Source organism: Rhopalosiphum maidis, chromosome 1, assembly GCF_003676215.2.
Source record: "Rhopalosiphum maidis isolate BTI-1 chromosome 1, ASM367621v3, whole genome shotgun sequence".
NCBI classification, from domain to species: domain Eukaryota; kingdom Metazoa; phylum Arthropoda; class Insecta; order Hemiptera; family Aphididae; genus Rhopalosiphum; species Rhopalosiphum maidis.
The window spans coordinates 83,702,548-83,718,169 of NC_040877.1; the positions used below are offsets into that span (position 1 = coordinate 83,702,548).

Genomic DNA, 15,622 nt, shown 5'->3' on the forward strand with positions numbered 1-15,622 from the left:
ATAATATAGAAGTTGTAGGCACTAGGCATAATAATAATTATTATTTATATATGCTTTGTAGGCAAAGTGGATTGATATTAATATTATGGTACTATAGTATATGATCTAAGGTATCTATATTCCGAAGTAGGTGTAAGGTAAGAGGACTATGGGTATATTTAATAACGACGGATGAATAAAATGATTACACTAAGCTATTCTCCTTGGTAGTACCGCAATCAATAGCACATTTTACTTTTCTGTTCGATAGGTGGCGCCGGCGGCCCGCTGTTACCGGCCATTTCCTTTGTCGTCCTCGGTATCGGTCTCGTACCCTTGTGTTATTCTTGGGCTCTCTATCTTTTTTTTTTTTATACTGGTTGCTGTGGCTGTTTTTTTTTCGTATTTATTAATCACGCTCAACTTCACGCGTGTTGTGTTTTTTTGCTTAAGGGTTTTTCACATAACCGTCGTGTTAGCGTCAATCACACCGCGGTCATTAAATTTCTACCCCAAGTCTACGACGACGAAGCCGATCCGGTGTGTGGCGTGTAATTATAGATACCTAAGACATCTCATTGAAAAATCCAATAAATAAAACTCAATTGGTTTTAGTAGTATGCAATCGGTCAGCGAACAGTAGACAATTGATCAAACATTAAGTAAGCTCCGACTGGATCAACCTGGCTCCTCAACTTTTAAAAAGGTAAGCCATTCCCATAATAGGGGTTAGTTAAATTTTAATGATGACAAATTTTTTATCTATACCATCCCCATTATTTAAAGAGATTTTCTTCTTAATCACGAGCTGTCAATTATTTTTATTGAATACTACATTGCCTTATTTGGTAAAGAATTAAAGACTAATTACTTGTTATCACATTTAATAATATTAGGTATCTAATTAACTATTACAAACTATATTTTGTTATCCCAATGAAGTCTACAACAGTTTGTTATATTATGCATGCCAATGTTTACATTTGTAGACACTGATAAAAAATGATCAACAGTCTATTATTTTCTAAATCTATGTTTTGTTATTTTTATTTTTTGGTATATTCATAAACTGTTTGAATTAACACCTATCTATCTGTGTGCTTATAATTTATATAACATTATATTTAAAGGTTTTGGTCAGAGTTTAGGTATTTAAATAAGATTATAATTATTATCATATTTTATTACCACATATTCTTATTTATTTTATTTTCAGTAATGACAATTTTTTACACTAATCCAATTATTGTTTTATTTATAACATCACAAGGTATGTTTTTTTTGACATTGACATACCTACAATTCTAGCATTTCTTTTGCTTGATTACAATAATAATTATAATGTCCAATATCCATGTTACTAAGATATTAACTTAACGAGTATTATCAGTTTTTACCATATTAGGTCTTAGTAATTATCTATACCTATTTCTTTAATTTACATCCAAAAATTATATGGATATAAATAGATGAATACTTAATGAGATTTAGAGTTCTTAACAGTTATAATTAAAATACAATTTGCTTGAAAAACTAATCAGATAATTTTGTGGTAGGTATTGAAACTTTTTAAGATTTATTTAAAACTGTTTTAAGTAACATTAGTTAGTTTTATAGTAATTTAAATAATTTATCTTAGGTCATTGATAAATTTAACTAATATTAATAAAACACATGATTGGTATTTTTATTATTGTTCCTATTGTATATTGGAAAGACGATTTTGTAAATTTGAGATAAAAATTAAAAATTAGTTTTTATTATTAAAATTTATAATCTATTCAATTTATGAAATAATTATTTATATTTAGTTATACATTTTGTAATCAATGTTCAGTTACTTTATATTAACTATTTTGAATGTTATTAAATAATATTTAGTATTTATTATTTAGTGTTTGTTTAAATTACTTATAAGTTATAACTATTAAAACAATATGCAGGTAAATATTGTAATACTTGACAACCTAGTAACTACTCTCTGCTCTTCTAAACCTAAAATACCTATAAATTATTTTTAGTTAACTTGATACTAGTTTGAAAATCAATTCAACGTATCAAAATATTTAAAAAAACTATTATATGTGTTGTATTATATTATATCAAAATATGAAATTAAAAAGGCAGGCAAGCGATTGTTACTGCTCTGCTGTATGGCCGGTTGGCGAGTGGGTTACTGTGATGGATGTGTTAAATTTGAGTTCAATGATGATTGTATATGAAAAACGGTTTTGAGTGGAAACGGTTTGTCAGCATATACTTCATATCTGAAGTATAATTCATATTTACATATTTTTTTTTGATATTGCTATAAAATATATACATAAAAATTATATATTGTGTATTATTATATATATATTTTTTAAATTTTTTGGTTTCAGTATGTTCATACATATGACTATATGAGTAAAAATGTACGACATTTTCAAGTTTTACCTTTACAAATTACATTAACAATTTTTTTTTTAAATTTTCAACTGCACAACAATTTGTAAATTTTCATGATTTTTAAGAATAAAATGTGAACTTTAAATGAAAAATTGTGCCTATGAAATTTTAATACTTTTATACAGATATAAAAATAATATTTTTTGAGATCATATCTGAAATTTTGACTGCAATTATCAACATTTACATTTTTTTATAAAAAAAAAAGTTTCAAATTTTAATTATTTATAAATTACGCAAAAAGTCATTACATTAAAAAAAAAAAAAATGTATCTTGTTTAAAAAAATGATTATCTACACTTTTGGTAAATTTTCTAAGTATACGATTATTCGTGTATAAATTAGTATGTACGTTTATTAATTACAACTAAATTTAAAAATCGTAAATAAGTTGATTTAAGAATGAGTATGCTTTGTAGTAAAACTTTGAACTTCAAACGCGCATAAAAAAATAATTTGACTAGTAGAAATTTTTTTAGTATAGTTTGAAAAAGAATCTTTTATTAAATTTTCAAATCTTAGATGTAAAAAGAAAATTTTTTATGAAATTACTAAAAATTAGTTGAAAATTATAATTTCATCGAAATTCTAAATTTAAATGCTTATAAAAACGATATTGTTTCTTTAAATTTTTGATATTTTTTAATTAAATGAACAACTTTTGAGGAATCTTGTTTTTAATTTTAATAAGTTTCAAAGTGTATAAAAAAGCTATTCAAAAACTGGATTTGCGTAAAAATTTTACTTCCTTAATTTTTCTTGGTAATATTAAAAATTAAGAATTTTTCTATTTGATCTTTATAAATATTACTAAATCTAATTTAGTATCTGAATCTGAAACTACCATAAAAGTTGAAAATTAAAGTATTTTTACTTCTTATCGTTTACAGACAAAAAATATCTATAATTTATGTATATAATAATAACACATCGTTGTAAAATAAATACATTTATCAATCTGCTCAGTCTAAAATGTGAGCTGTCATTAAAAAAAAAAAAATTGTAAAAAAATGATAATTATGTAAGATTTCGTTAAAAATTTATTTCAAAAAAATTAAAACTAAAATATTTAGTGTAGATAGCTTAGTGGATCACTTTGTTTTTATAAAATATATAATGAAATTATACTGTTGTAAAATATAAATGATCAGACACCCTCAAGTTTTAAACAAACAATACCAGTTTCTTCCGGTTATTTATATTATTAATTGCTTATAAATAAAAAAATTAGTTTGAATTTTTAGTTTTTTAGTAGATATTTATTTATTAAAACAATTTGCATTAACAAATAAAAACTTTATCTTGGATAAGTGACCTTGTAAAAATGATTATAACTAAAAAAAATGTATTGTTTTACGATAACATTATTCGACTTATTTTTAATTTAACGATCAAACATATTCCTATTCCTATTTGATTTAATTTTAAAGTTTTATTATAGAAACATTAATGTTATTGATTTATTTTACACACAATATAATATTTATGTAATTTATATTAGGTATTTTTTGTTCGTTTAATACTTGAAAACTTACAAAATCATATTGTTCGTGTAGAATAGTCATTAAAATATCGAAATAAAAAATAATAAATTTCAAATTAAATATGAAAAATTGATTTATATTGACCCAATACAGTTTTATTATAGTCATTAACTATTAGTTCGAGAAGGAATTTAAAATTTTAATTTTACAATAATATTTTTTTTAGAAAACATTTATTAGACCTATTAAGGCATTAAAAAAGTTCTAAAAATATTGCTCTTCGTGGATTAAAATACGATTAGTAATAAAATTATAACTATTTATGGAGATAAAGAAGTTTTTTGAATATTTTTCAAAATTGTATGAAAAAAATGAGAAAATTTACCAATGTTCAATGTTAAAGTATTGCAAAGAATTGCATTGTTTGCCTATTTAAAATTCTTGTTATTTCATATAAGAGTATCTGCTCTTCTAATTGGTTATGATTTTATAAATAATTATAATAATTATTTTAGTGGAGTAGGTATAAAATAATATAATTCTTGTAAAAAATGATCTTCTTATTTTATTATCCAACTTATAAAAATGGGAAAGATAAAGATACAGTAAATGCGATGAAAAACAGTATTTTAAAATACATTTTATACAATTTTTTTTTATTAAATAAAGGTAAAACAGCAAATATAATTAACGTATTCAAATATTATAAAATTATACTATTATATTGGTGTATTGACTTATAATTTGTTCCTTTATTTCTCAAAGTCTATTTAGTTCGAATTTCCTTAATACGTCAAATAATTCTTAGTGTTTACAGCCTCGTATAAGGCCATGGTGAGCTAGTTTTTACCATATTCACGGTGTTAGTCCAGTTTAGCAGGTTTGTTATTGATAAAAGTATAGGAATAAAACCTCATTGCTACTGCAAGATCACGATTACAATACTTCCTTGTGACTTCACTCGAGCTGTTCAACTTGTCGAGTTTACCTTGAAACTGGCACTTTATTTATTCCAGTCTTTTACTAGTATTCACAATTCACAACGTACACACGCGGGTCATTGAAACAAACTGCGAGCAAATATTTTACTAAAAAATAAGAAACTGCCTAAGTTTTAATTATTTGCTTTTAAAAATTGTAATAAATAAATTTTATTTTTAAAAAGGTATTTAATATTATAAGATAGACATTAATAATGTTTATAACTAAAATATTTTGAAGTTCGCTAAGATTATCAGTTACTTTAATTCTTTGCCTAAAAAAATCTCATGATGTAATTAACTAAACATGTTACACAAACTTTAAATTCTGAGAGGAGCGATAAATGGATTGGTTTTACATTATACATATTTTTTAAACTTAAAAATATTTTTTTGTGTCGGCACACTATTATAGTAGTAACAATACTATTCTATCCATAATTTCAAGGGTGATTTTGGGTAGTAAATTAGAGCTAGTTAATATTTGGATTAAAAGGAATACGTTTTCAATTACTTTTCAAAATAATCAGAATAAACAATATAAAAAATACACAGAACAGAACAAAATATTAAATTTACACAGAACAAATTTTTGACAAAATCGATTTTGTTTTAATTTAAAAACTAGTTATTTGTAGATATAAATTTAATATTTTAAAAATAAGTGCTTAATAAATTTCCCGGATACTGCTAATAAAAATATCTATAAATCAAATTAATGAATTATTAAATTATATGTTGTACCTATATAATAATTGTATTTATAAATTATTTAAATTACTAAATGGTTAGAAATAGTTTTTGATATGATACACATGATACTTTACAGACAAAAACTAAAGATTGTATGTTGTTCATTAAAATTCATATTGATATCAACCATAAAATATTAAATAATTAATAATTACTTAGTTTTAAACTATTACTGCAATTTATGTAGAAAAAAATTACTTGTAAAATAATTTGACTACACTATATGCTTAAATATGAATGTATTTTAAAAATGTATTTGTCCTATATTTACTCTTCTGTTGACTTAACTTAGATGACCTCTGATTGCACCTATATAGACAAATATATTCTCATGTAACAATGGACAAATAAAATCAACACTTATGAAATATGTATTCAACACATTGTTAGTAATAGTAGTAACAATACTATATAAATAATATCGTATATTCACACGATCTTGGATGCTAATAATAAGTATTGCTTCATTGATAAAGTTTGAATGTCATTGGGAGTAGTTCTAAAAGTTAACAGAAAATTAGGGATAATAACAGGTGTATAAGCATTTTATATACAATCCCGTCTATTATATCCATAGCTAATTTAATTTAAATGTATATTTTATGTAAAAATTATTTTTATTAAATGAATACGATTATATTATTTACGTTCTAGGCGTTTATATTTTATAGTAGGTATGCGGCGCTATATGTGTTTGTTATCAATGATTATTGATCATAGATTACTTTTGTATTATTATTTATATTTATTTAAAATCTAAATCAATCAATTTTTATAGTAAAAACTTCCTAACTTTTCTTTTAACTCGTGCTTTTAAATGTACCTATCTAAATGCTAGAAACAATTCAAATTGATTTAAAACATTATATTTAGAAAGTTTAATGTGTATTGCATTACAACAATATTAATAAATATATTTTGCATGTATTAACAAAAGTTTAATTGCCTAAATTTACTACAATGGTTTATTGCTAAACAACTGTTTTTACTAATTGCCAAATAATAAGCTAATATTGCTGAGCATGGCAGGCCATAGTTATATTTCTAGAGGTCGTTGTATTTAGGTATTAAATTTTTATTAGACTATTAGAAACTCGTTGGCTATATTATTATTTCTTTTACTGCAGTTGAGTCATGTTTTTAAAGGAAAATACTGGTATATGCTACACTACTTGTATATCGTGCAGTTTGTTTATAATATTGTCAATCATAGTTTTAATTAATTTGTTTAAATTTAAATTTACCTATATATTGTTATATACGTATTTTGTGTGTTTAGGGAGGAATTACAATTAATAATTATCATTTTTATTACAAAATTATATAATTACAATAATTTCGAAATAGGTTAGGTTGAAAAGCTCAAGAATATGAAATTAATATATTTTAAAAAAGTAAATGAAAAAAGAGGTGATTGTTTTTTTTTTTTATAAAATAGCTATATTATATTATATTGTCTATAATTTATTAAATTAACAGACATTTTATATAGATTTAATATTTTCAGAAAGACATAACATGTAATTATATTAACAGCGTATGTAGATACACACACATATCTATTAAATTTATTGTTTAAAACTACTGCGTTTTATATCTCATGAATAACCAGTTTCTTTTTAATAAAAACCATGCAATTTTTAAAGAATTACAAATATTTATGTACATATAATTAGAATATGATCAACTAGAAATTACATTTTTCTATAACGTCATACACTCCTAACGATGTTATTGAAGAATGCTATGGAATGGTTTGTTGCAATAGCTAGTTAAAACTAGTATCAAAAAAGAATACTTTCGGAAATTTTAATTTTAAAATGCGTCGATTTTTTGTAAAAACATAAATATAATAGATTGATATAATATTTATTGATTTTGAGTAGAATATTTATCAATTTATCATTATCAAAAATAAACTCGTTGGCTCGCGATCAATCGAATTAGTTGATAATATAATATTCCATGTAAGGTTGATATGTACGATAAATAATTTAATAAACAAATGAATATTAATATAGTAATATCTGTTGTGAAATTTGTCAAGTACGAAAAAAAAAAGAAGTAGAACTCGGATTTGAAATAGTATAAATTATAAAGTAATAAAAAAGTGTGTTTGTATTTTGATGGTCGCAAGAATCGAGAAGTGCGCTGAAGAGTAGATTTCGGAGGTAATCGATTTGGGAAAACAAAACAACAGAAAAATATCGCTGACGAATTAAAAACTTTTATCGCACTAATTATAATATTGTAATATATTACGTATAATATTATAATACACTTCGCCTATGGAAACCGGTAATACCGGGCAGTCGGGGTGTTGCCCGAGCGCCGACCGATATGGTTCACCTGCGCGCGGCGGTGGCTCGGTTTTTTTTATTCTTCACCAGGAAGGAGACCTTATCATACCCATATTATTATTGTGCCTATGCCCCTGCCACCACCACCACCACATACGTCTTGGTGTCGCGTTGAACCGTCGTCATACCTACCACCACCTGTACGCGCGCGGTACACGAGCAAAAGCGTGCCCGAGGAAGGAACGGCGGTCGCGCAGATTCGTTGAGCCACAGAGTAATGCCGACAGCCGGTTGATACGTGGTTCGACGCCGTCCGTGTGGTGTACAAAATACTACTTGCGCGCGCGCGTTTTCCGTACGTGATATACTGGTCCTGCTGTCGTCATTATTTTACCATCGATATCGTCGCCGTCGCCGTTGTATTTCGTCTTCGTTAATGTCTATAATAATGTTATTTATTTATTATAATAATAATATTGTTAATAAATAGTAAGAAGAGATAAACTTCTTTTTTTGTTGTTCGGTCATTCCCCCGTCATTTCAGTGCGCCGTTGTTATTGTTGTTGTTTCTGTTGCTGTTAAAAACTATCGTAATAAACCATACAAAACGAGCGAGACTGACTGTCCGTCGACGAAAATATATCATATTATTTTATTCGAACCGACGTCGTATATAGTGTCGATTCTACACCGCACAAGAGGTACGCGAAATTTCAAAATATAATAATATATTGGTATACCTATAACATGAAAATCCAATCCAATAGTAGTTGGAATACCGGAGAATCTAATATAATATATAATATATGACTGTATAATAATAAATTAATAACCGTGATCGATACATCATATACGTTATTGTGTATGTGTTCATGGCTTGCGTTGGATGTATGTGTTAACATTTGTATTTTATGCTGTAGTCATTGTGTATTTGTAGACTTCACGAGTCACCAACCTTAAACAAATGATCCTAGGTTGCGCGTGTATTCGGGAACGGGCAAAACGGATTTTACGCCAGTGTCTATTGTTATTACAATGTACAATATAGGTACATACAAGGAAGCACGTTCAAAACAGTTGTTTAAGTAATCATGTGTAAATAAAAATTCAAAAAATAAATAAAAATATACGTTCTGACGTCGGTTTGCATAATAACGAGACATATTCGTGTTTTTAGTTCATACTTCATATCATTATATGAATTGAAGAATCGAGTAACATCGTGATATGTAAATCGTTAAGGCTTCCACTAGATGTCTAGATTATTATTGAAAAGTATTATTGTGAACAGTTTATAATATACACGTGCTGTTTTTTCTGTAATACCCCTATTTTATTACAACTATATAAATGTTCTGTAGAATATTATGTTACGTTATACTTTATACTCCGTTTTTCATAGTTTATTTTATACTGCCATAAATACATATAATATTTAGAGTATATTGTATTATTATCACAGCATATTTATCTAATATATGAAGCATACTGATAAACATAATGCTCACGTCATGCTTATTATAGAAATTCAATTATCCATTTGTACAAAACATTCGCATGTATATCATAATATGTATAAAATATACCTCATTCAATTATTATCTTTGAGTATTTATGACGTCAAGAGTTATATTTTAGGTGCATCGATCAACATGCAACACTGTATAATAATGTTTATACTAATGTATATTAGTGTATTACAATTAGTTTTGAATTGATATCAAATTACTGTTCCTATTTTGTTAGGTATTTAATTGCTGTGTTTATTATGTTTATTGTTTGAAATTATATTGTTTTAAAAATAAGTTTTAATGTATATGAGCAAGAACTTGCTAATTTTTAGAACATTTTTTTCTAAAAATTATTTTAGTGATTTTTCATAATTTAAACAAATGGAAATAATTTGTACAATTAACAGTAAACAGTGAACAAAAGAATAGGATAATAATTATCGTTATATTTAACAATGGATAATAACAATACATGGGTATATTATTAGAAGTATTTATAAATTATAGACTGATAATAATGTAATGTATTGACATAGCCATTTGGGTAATTGAAAACTACCTTATATACTAATATTTTAAAGAAATGTAATATTTAATGCTCATGACTATTTTACGAAACTAATTTCAAATTATTTTTTTTTAATTCTAATCCAATACATGATAAATTTATATATTTTATTAATTATTCATATTTTTTCATATTTCTTAAAAAGAAATTAAATCACCTGCCAAAAAATAAATGAATAAGTACCCTTATATGTCATTTAACAAAATAAACGACTAAGTTATATTATTTTTAAATTTTCTATCATACAAATTATTTGTTGATATTGTAAATTAGTTTATGCAAGCTAATAACTAATAAGTAATATCATAAAATTAATACTAAAAAAAAAAAAGTTTTTTATACCTGCATTAGTGCAGTCTACTTATAAATTATAATTATTTATTATTTTGTATACAAATTACTATAAATTTTGTTTCCGCATATTATAGTAAATATGAAGATGGTCATATGTTTAACTAGATGTGATTAATTACATAATATTATGTAATAATATATAATATTTTTGACGTATAATATTGTGGAAGTTAATAGTAGTGCATTCATGCTTACCTTGGTTACTCAAGGTTTTCTCCTTAGTTCTCATTATGCATTGCCATAGTGCCATGCGTGTATAGTTTTTTCTTTTGTTGAAGAAAATCTATATTGTATTTCATTTATTTTTTCAGTGTATCTACCATTGTATAGATTTAACAATAGATATTTATAGATCTTTTTTAGTAATTCAGTGTTATCGATTTTTATTTTAAGTTTTAAGTAAACCATTAGCTAATTATTGTTCGATTAGAATGATTTATTAAAATTAACGTTTAATGTTAGTTATTCGAAACTATGAAAGTGAAATAAATAGTTATTGATATAATAACATCATTACAGTGAATGATTACCTATCATTGTAAGATCATGTCCTACCTATTTTGTTAGTAAAAATACGTAACAAATTATAAGTTATATAAATGTTATAATGTTAATCATCATCGTATTATTTTTAATTTCATTTAGTATATATATTCTGATATTCATACATATTATATAATATTATATACGTATTATATTTAATCAAATTACAATAAGTTTTACTTTAACTTTACTCAAGATTTAATTTTGATGGTACGAATTTAAGATTATCATTGAAGGTTAAAGTTGGAAAATTATTTGGTTGTAATTCAGTAAAAAATATAAATACTGCAGGTCTATGGAAGTGGCTTTATGTCACGCTTTAGATAGGAACGTATCCACACGACATACGAAAATTGTATTGCAATAAATCGTATTTTTGACGTACGGTTTCGATGAAAATATGCCTATATATTGCGGAATAATTAAGCGAGAGGGTGACTTCCCACGTCACGTCGCTGAAACTCAATTTAATGCGACATTCCAATTTGCCGACAACTAATTCACATACTTTTGTTTGTTGACAGATATGCTACCCAATAAATTATTAAGTATAATATGTCAGTAGGTATACACTATACATGTTACATAAAGTATATATTCACATTGGTGTAACTAAATATATTATATTATTTGAACAATTTTAAAATTTAATGAGAAAAGAGTATAGTTTTGTATATAAACTACCTAACTAAACTATAATTACTATTATTGTATAATGTATAAAAAAAAATAATTAAATTTTGTATATATATATATAGTATTCGGTTATGTTCCGTATTTTTTTATCAATTCGATGAATATAATTTATACACCACTTACAAATCATGATATTTTAAAGATTTAATTTTCAACTAATCCATTGTAATAAGCATTTAAAGCATCCAAAAAAAGCTGTAGAAACAAATTTGTTACGAATTCATGTGGCTCGTCAAAAATTGATTTGTATAACACCCTCCACCTTATAACTCTAATTTATGCTATGATGGCTTGTAAACTTTGTAGTAAAATAGATATTTTCTAAATTTCCATGAGCAACAAAACCATTCTTTAATTATTATAGTAGTAACTACAATATAAATAACTTATATGTATATATTTTTGTATATTTATTTACAATCGTGTTAGTAGTTAATACTTAAATTGTTTAAAAATGTTTATTTGTTCTCAAAAATATTGAAAAAATAAAATACAAATAATTATTTTAAAAAATGTATAAATTGATCAAATTTGACGAAATATTAAAATGAAAACTTTATATATTATGTGTGTATAGAAAAAGCATAATATTTACTTAATTATGTTTACGATAATAAATGTGATAACTTATCATCACCACCTTTTCAATCTTTTTAATACATTAATTTTGCGTTTTAAAACAGTTCATTAATTGTTTTGGTTTTTTTATTAATAATATTCTGATAATAAACAAGTTTTTAATAAAAAAAACTCCTGATTTATAAAATTATTGGAAATGTCTTTTTAAAAATTATTTTAATTTTTAAGTAATACGTACATACGTAATTGAGGTTGCTTAAATATGTGTATTATTAATATGTTTCTTGTCTAATGATATGTATAAAATATTGTATATTATACGGTGTTCTGTATATAATAGACCTTTATAGGTTGTTATTACTAATATAAATGAAAGTTGTATATTAATATTGAATGATGATCAAAGAAAATGATTATTGTTATATTAGAATAATTTGCTCTAACTTTGAAATATTATGTAATATACCTACACATGAGCTGGTTATCGGTTAAATCTCATTTTTTCACTTGAAATTAAAATATCAATACCATTCAAATGATTATGATTCTATTTTGTCTGTGGGTTGTATCTTGTTCGTCGTGGTGTCAGCATATTATAATATATTTTATGTGGGTGTAGATAGCCTTAGACTGAGTAAATTTAATCAATGTTGTAACGTCCAATAATTATTTTCAAACAGATCAATTACCTTATTATAAATTCCCTTTATATCCCTTATAGTTATCTAATATCTATAGTGTTAATTTGGTTTTTTTGTTTGTACATTTGTTGTTTAGAACTATAGGTTGATATAGTTAAATGCGCATTTATAGGTACACGTCGCTGTTTTTATTTTTTGTGATTTTTAATTTTCTTACATAAAAATATTATTTTTCAATACAACTATTGAATTTTATTGTTACATTTACTTTAATAATGGCTTACTATATACTTCTTTCTTTGAAAAGTATCAGTTTATAGTTATGCAAAACAATTTTCTGAAGATGTATATATACCTATAGGCGTAATAAGATTGAATATTTTAGTTTTATGTAATCACTGAAAAATGTTGGGTACAAACTCTAAAAAAAAATATTATTTTCCAAGTAACTCAAGTTGATTGAGAAAATAATTATTTTAATAACAATTAGTTTTATTAAAATCCAATTCTATTGCTTTACCTCTAATTTTCAACACGACGTATTTTAACTACTATATTTGTTTTTTTAAATGTTAGACTTAAATACTAAAAATGATAATATCAGGGACTTATGCGGAGGCACTTGACTATATCTCCAGGATATTTTCCTTTACAAAAATGTCGGTTTTCTTTTTGTTGTAGTACAACAACATTGTTTTTAATAATTTATAATAATTTATATTATAACGGAATATTTCTAATTAATGATAATAATCGGTAAATTTAAATAAACAATAATTTTTATTCGTATTTTTTTTTATGAAAATTAATGAAGTTTAGATAAGTTATTATCAAAAAAAAAAAAACCCATGCTGCATTTGTTTATTTTCATAAGAACATTAATATTTTTATTTATAAGGCCAGGACTATACACGGCGTATTCCATCGAATTCGCGAGATTCATTGTCTTATTATCATGATGGACGTAATATGCAGCGGAATACGCCCTGTATAGTGTATAGCCCCGGCCAAAAAAAATGTTAAAGATTAAAGATAAATATTATTTTAAGCCTGTAAAGAATTAAATAGGAGGTAGGTTCATGGTGATTATAATTCTTAATATACGTAATAGGACATCGGTTTTTGTCTATTACTTAGTTTACTTTTAGCCAACTTACAATATTATATCTTTTTGAATTTAAATTATTTTAAAACTTTTATTTAATTTAGTTTAATCATATTTCAATTCAATTGGTTTTTTAGATTCTATATTTTAGAACAACAAATTAAGAAAAATGTTGAAATATATATGTAATCAGTTACCTTCCGAAATCCTAATAACGGGTTTTACGTTATACTGCAAGGTCGTTTTACTTCCGATGTGCGCGCGCGGAGGCGATAATGACCCCGGCTGCGACAGATATTAACTATTGCAAAATAATTTTTAACTAAACAAAAAAATGATTATGTAGAAAATTTAATATATTTTTATTCTTTAATACTTGTTACTAACTTCTGATTTTGAAAATATGTTGGTATATTCCTATAATAAATATTTTATAATTTATTATTTCCTTTTTATTAGATAGTAGGTACATTTACAACTTGTAAATTACTGTAAAGTAATCACAATTAAATATTTAATAAATAATAATGCTTAACTTGTAGTAATAACTTTTGGTCAATGTATTACAATTATATATTAAAAAAAAAAAATAAAAATAATAATAAAGTATTGAACAATAATTAATAATTATTGATTTAAAATTTTTTAAAGCTTACAAACGAGTTATTATTTAATATATCGAGTAAAACTTATTTTGTTAATTTTTGGAATATCTAGTAGGTATTTTTCTTTAGTATTAACATTTTCAATTATAGTTTACCTTCCAATATAATATCGTACAGGTACTACGAAATCTAAAATAATAATTGTTTGAAATAAATAAATAATTATTATTTTGCTTGTATACTTTTTTCTGTTTGATTATAATAAATACCTATATTATACCTATTTAGAATTGTATAAAACAAAAGTATCTATTTTAGATACGTGTTTGTTTAGCTTTATTCATAAATAGCATTTAAAATCAATTATCGAACAATATTAAAATTGAATAATAATAATGAATAAAATATTATCTAAATAATAAATTCTTTTTCATATTATATTTTGAATAAAAATCATCAACTTTTAAAAAATATATGATGTTTAGGACTACTTATTATTTTGATGTAGCAATGTTATCATTATAAATGTTCATTTTTGATCCTTTGTTAACTTATTCTTATTAGTATATGATTATATTAGTTTTATTTTCATTTTGTCATATTATTAAAGTAGTTTGTTTATGTTGAATTTCCGTTTGGTTAGTAAAATATTTTAATGATAAGACTATTGTTTTACCAATACGAACTTACTTGATTAATTAGTGTATACTATTATGCTAAATAATTGTATTTATGACAAGACAATAGTATATAGATTTTTTTTTATTTTCTTTTATAATTTAATATTTAATCTTATATAGGAAGCTTAACGTTCAAATGTTTAACCAAATCAGTTAATAGCATTATATTATTGTTAAAATTATGATGAGGAGGATATTTCATTGTAATTATTTGAACAATGTTTAAAGATTTCAATCGAACATAAGTGAATAAATTAATGCATAAAACATTTTTTTAAAGCAATGAATAATTCCGGGCTTTTCAAGGGCAGGGCATGTCCTAAATGCATTTAAGTAAACTTATGTAAGTTATAACTATTACTTGTCGTGTTTCTAACTTATTTAGTTATTTTAAAT

The 15,622-nt window shown here is 24.2% G+C and overlaps 1 protein-coding gene across 5 annotated transcripts in view; it reads left to right on the forward strand.

Moving 5' to 3' along the window:
* The first annotated feature begins 313 nt into the window (after nt 1–313).
* LOC113559217 (chromosome transmission fidelity protein 8 homolog) overlaps nt 314–15,622 on the forward strand; it is a 28,851-nt gene continuing 13,542 nt past the window's right edge. The window contains exons 1-2 of one of the 5 annotated variants that reach the window (XM_026964847.2): nt 314–530; nt 595–685. The gene's annotated coding sequence lies outside the window, so the exon portion shown is untranslated. Of the gene's footprint in view, nt 531–594; nt 686–8,054; nt 8,646–15,622 lie in introns of those variants that run through there. The other 4 variants (XM_026964846.2, XM_026964849.2, XM_026964848.2 and 1 more) reach the window with 4 other exon arrangements.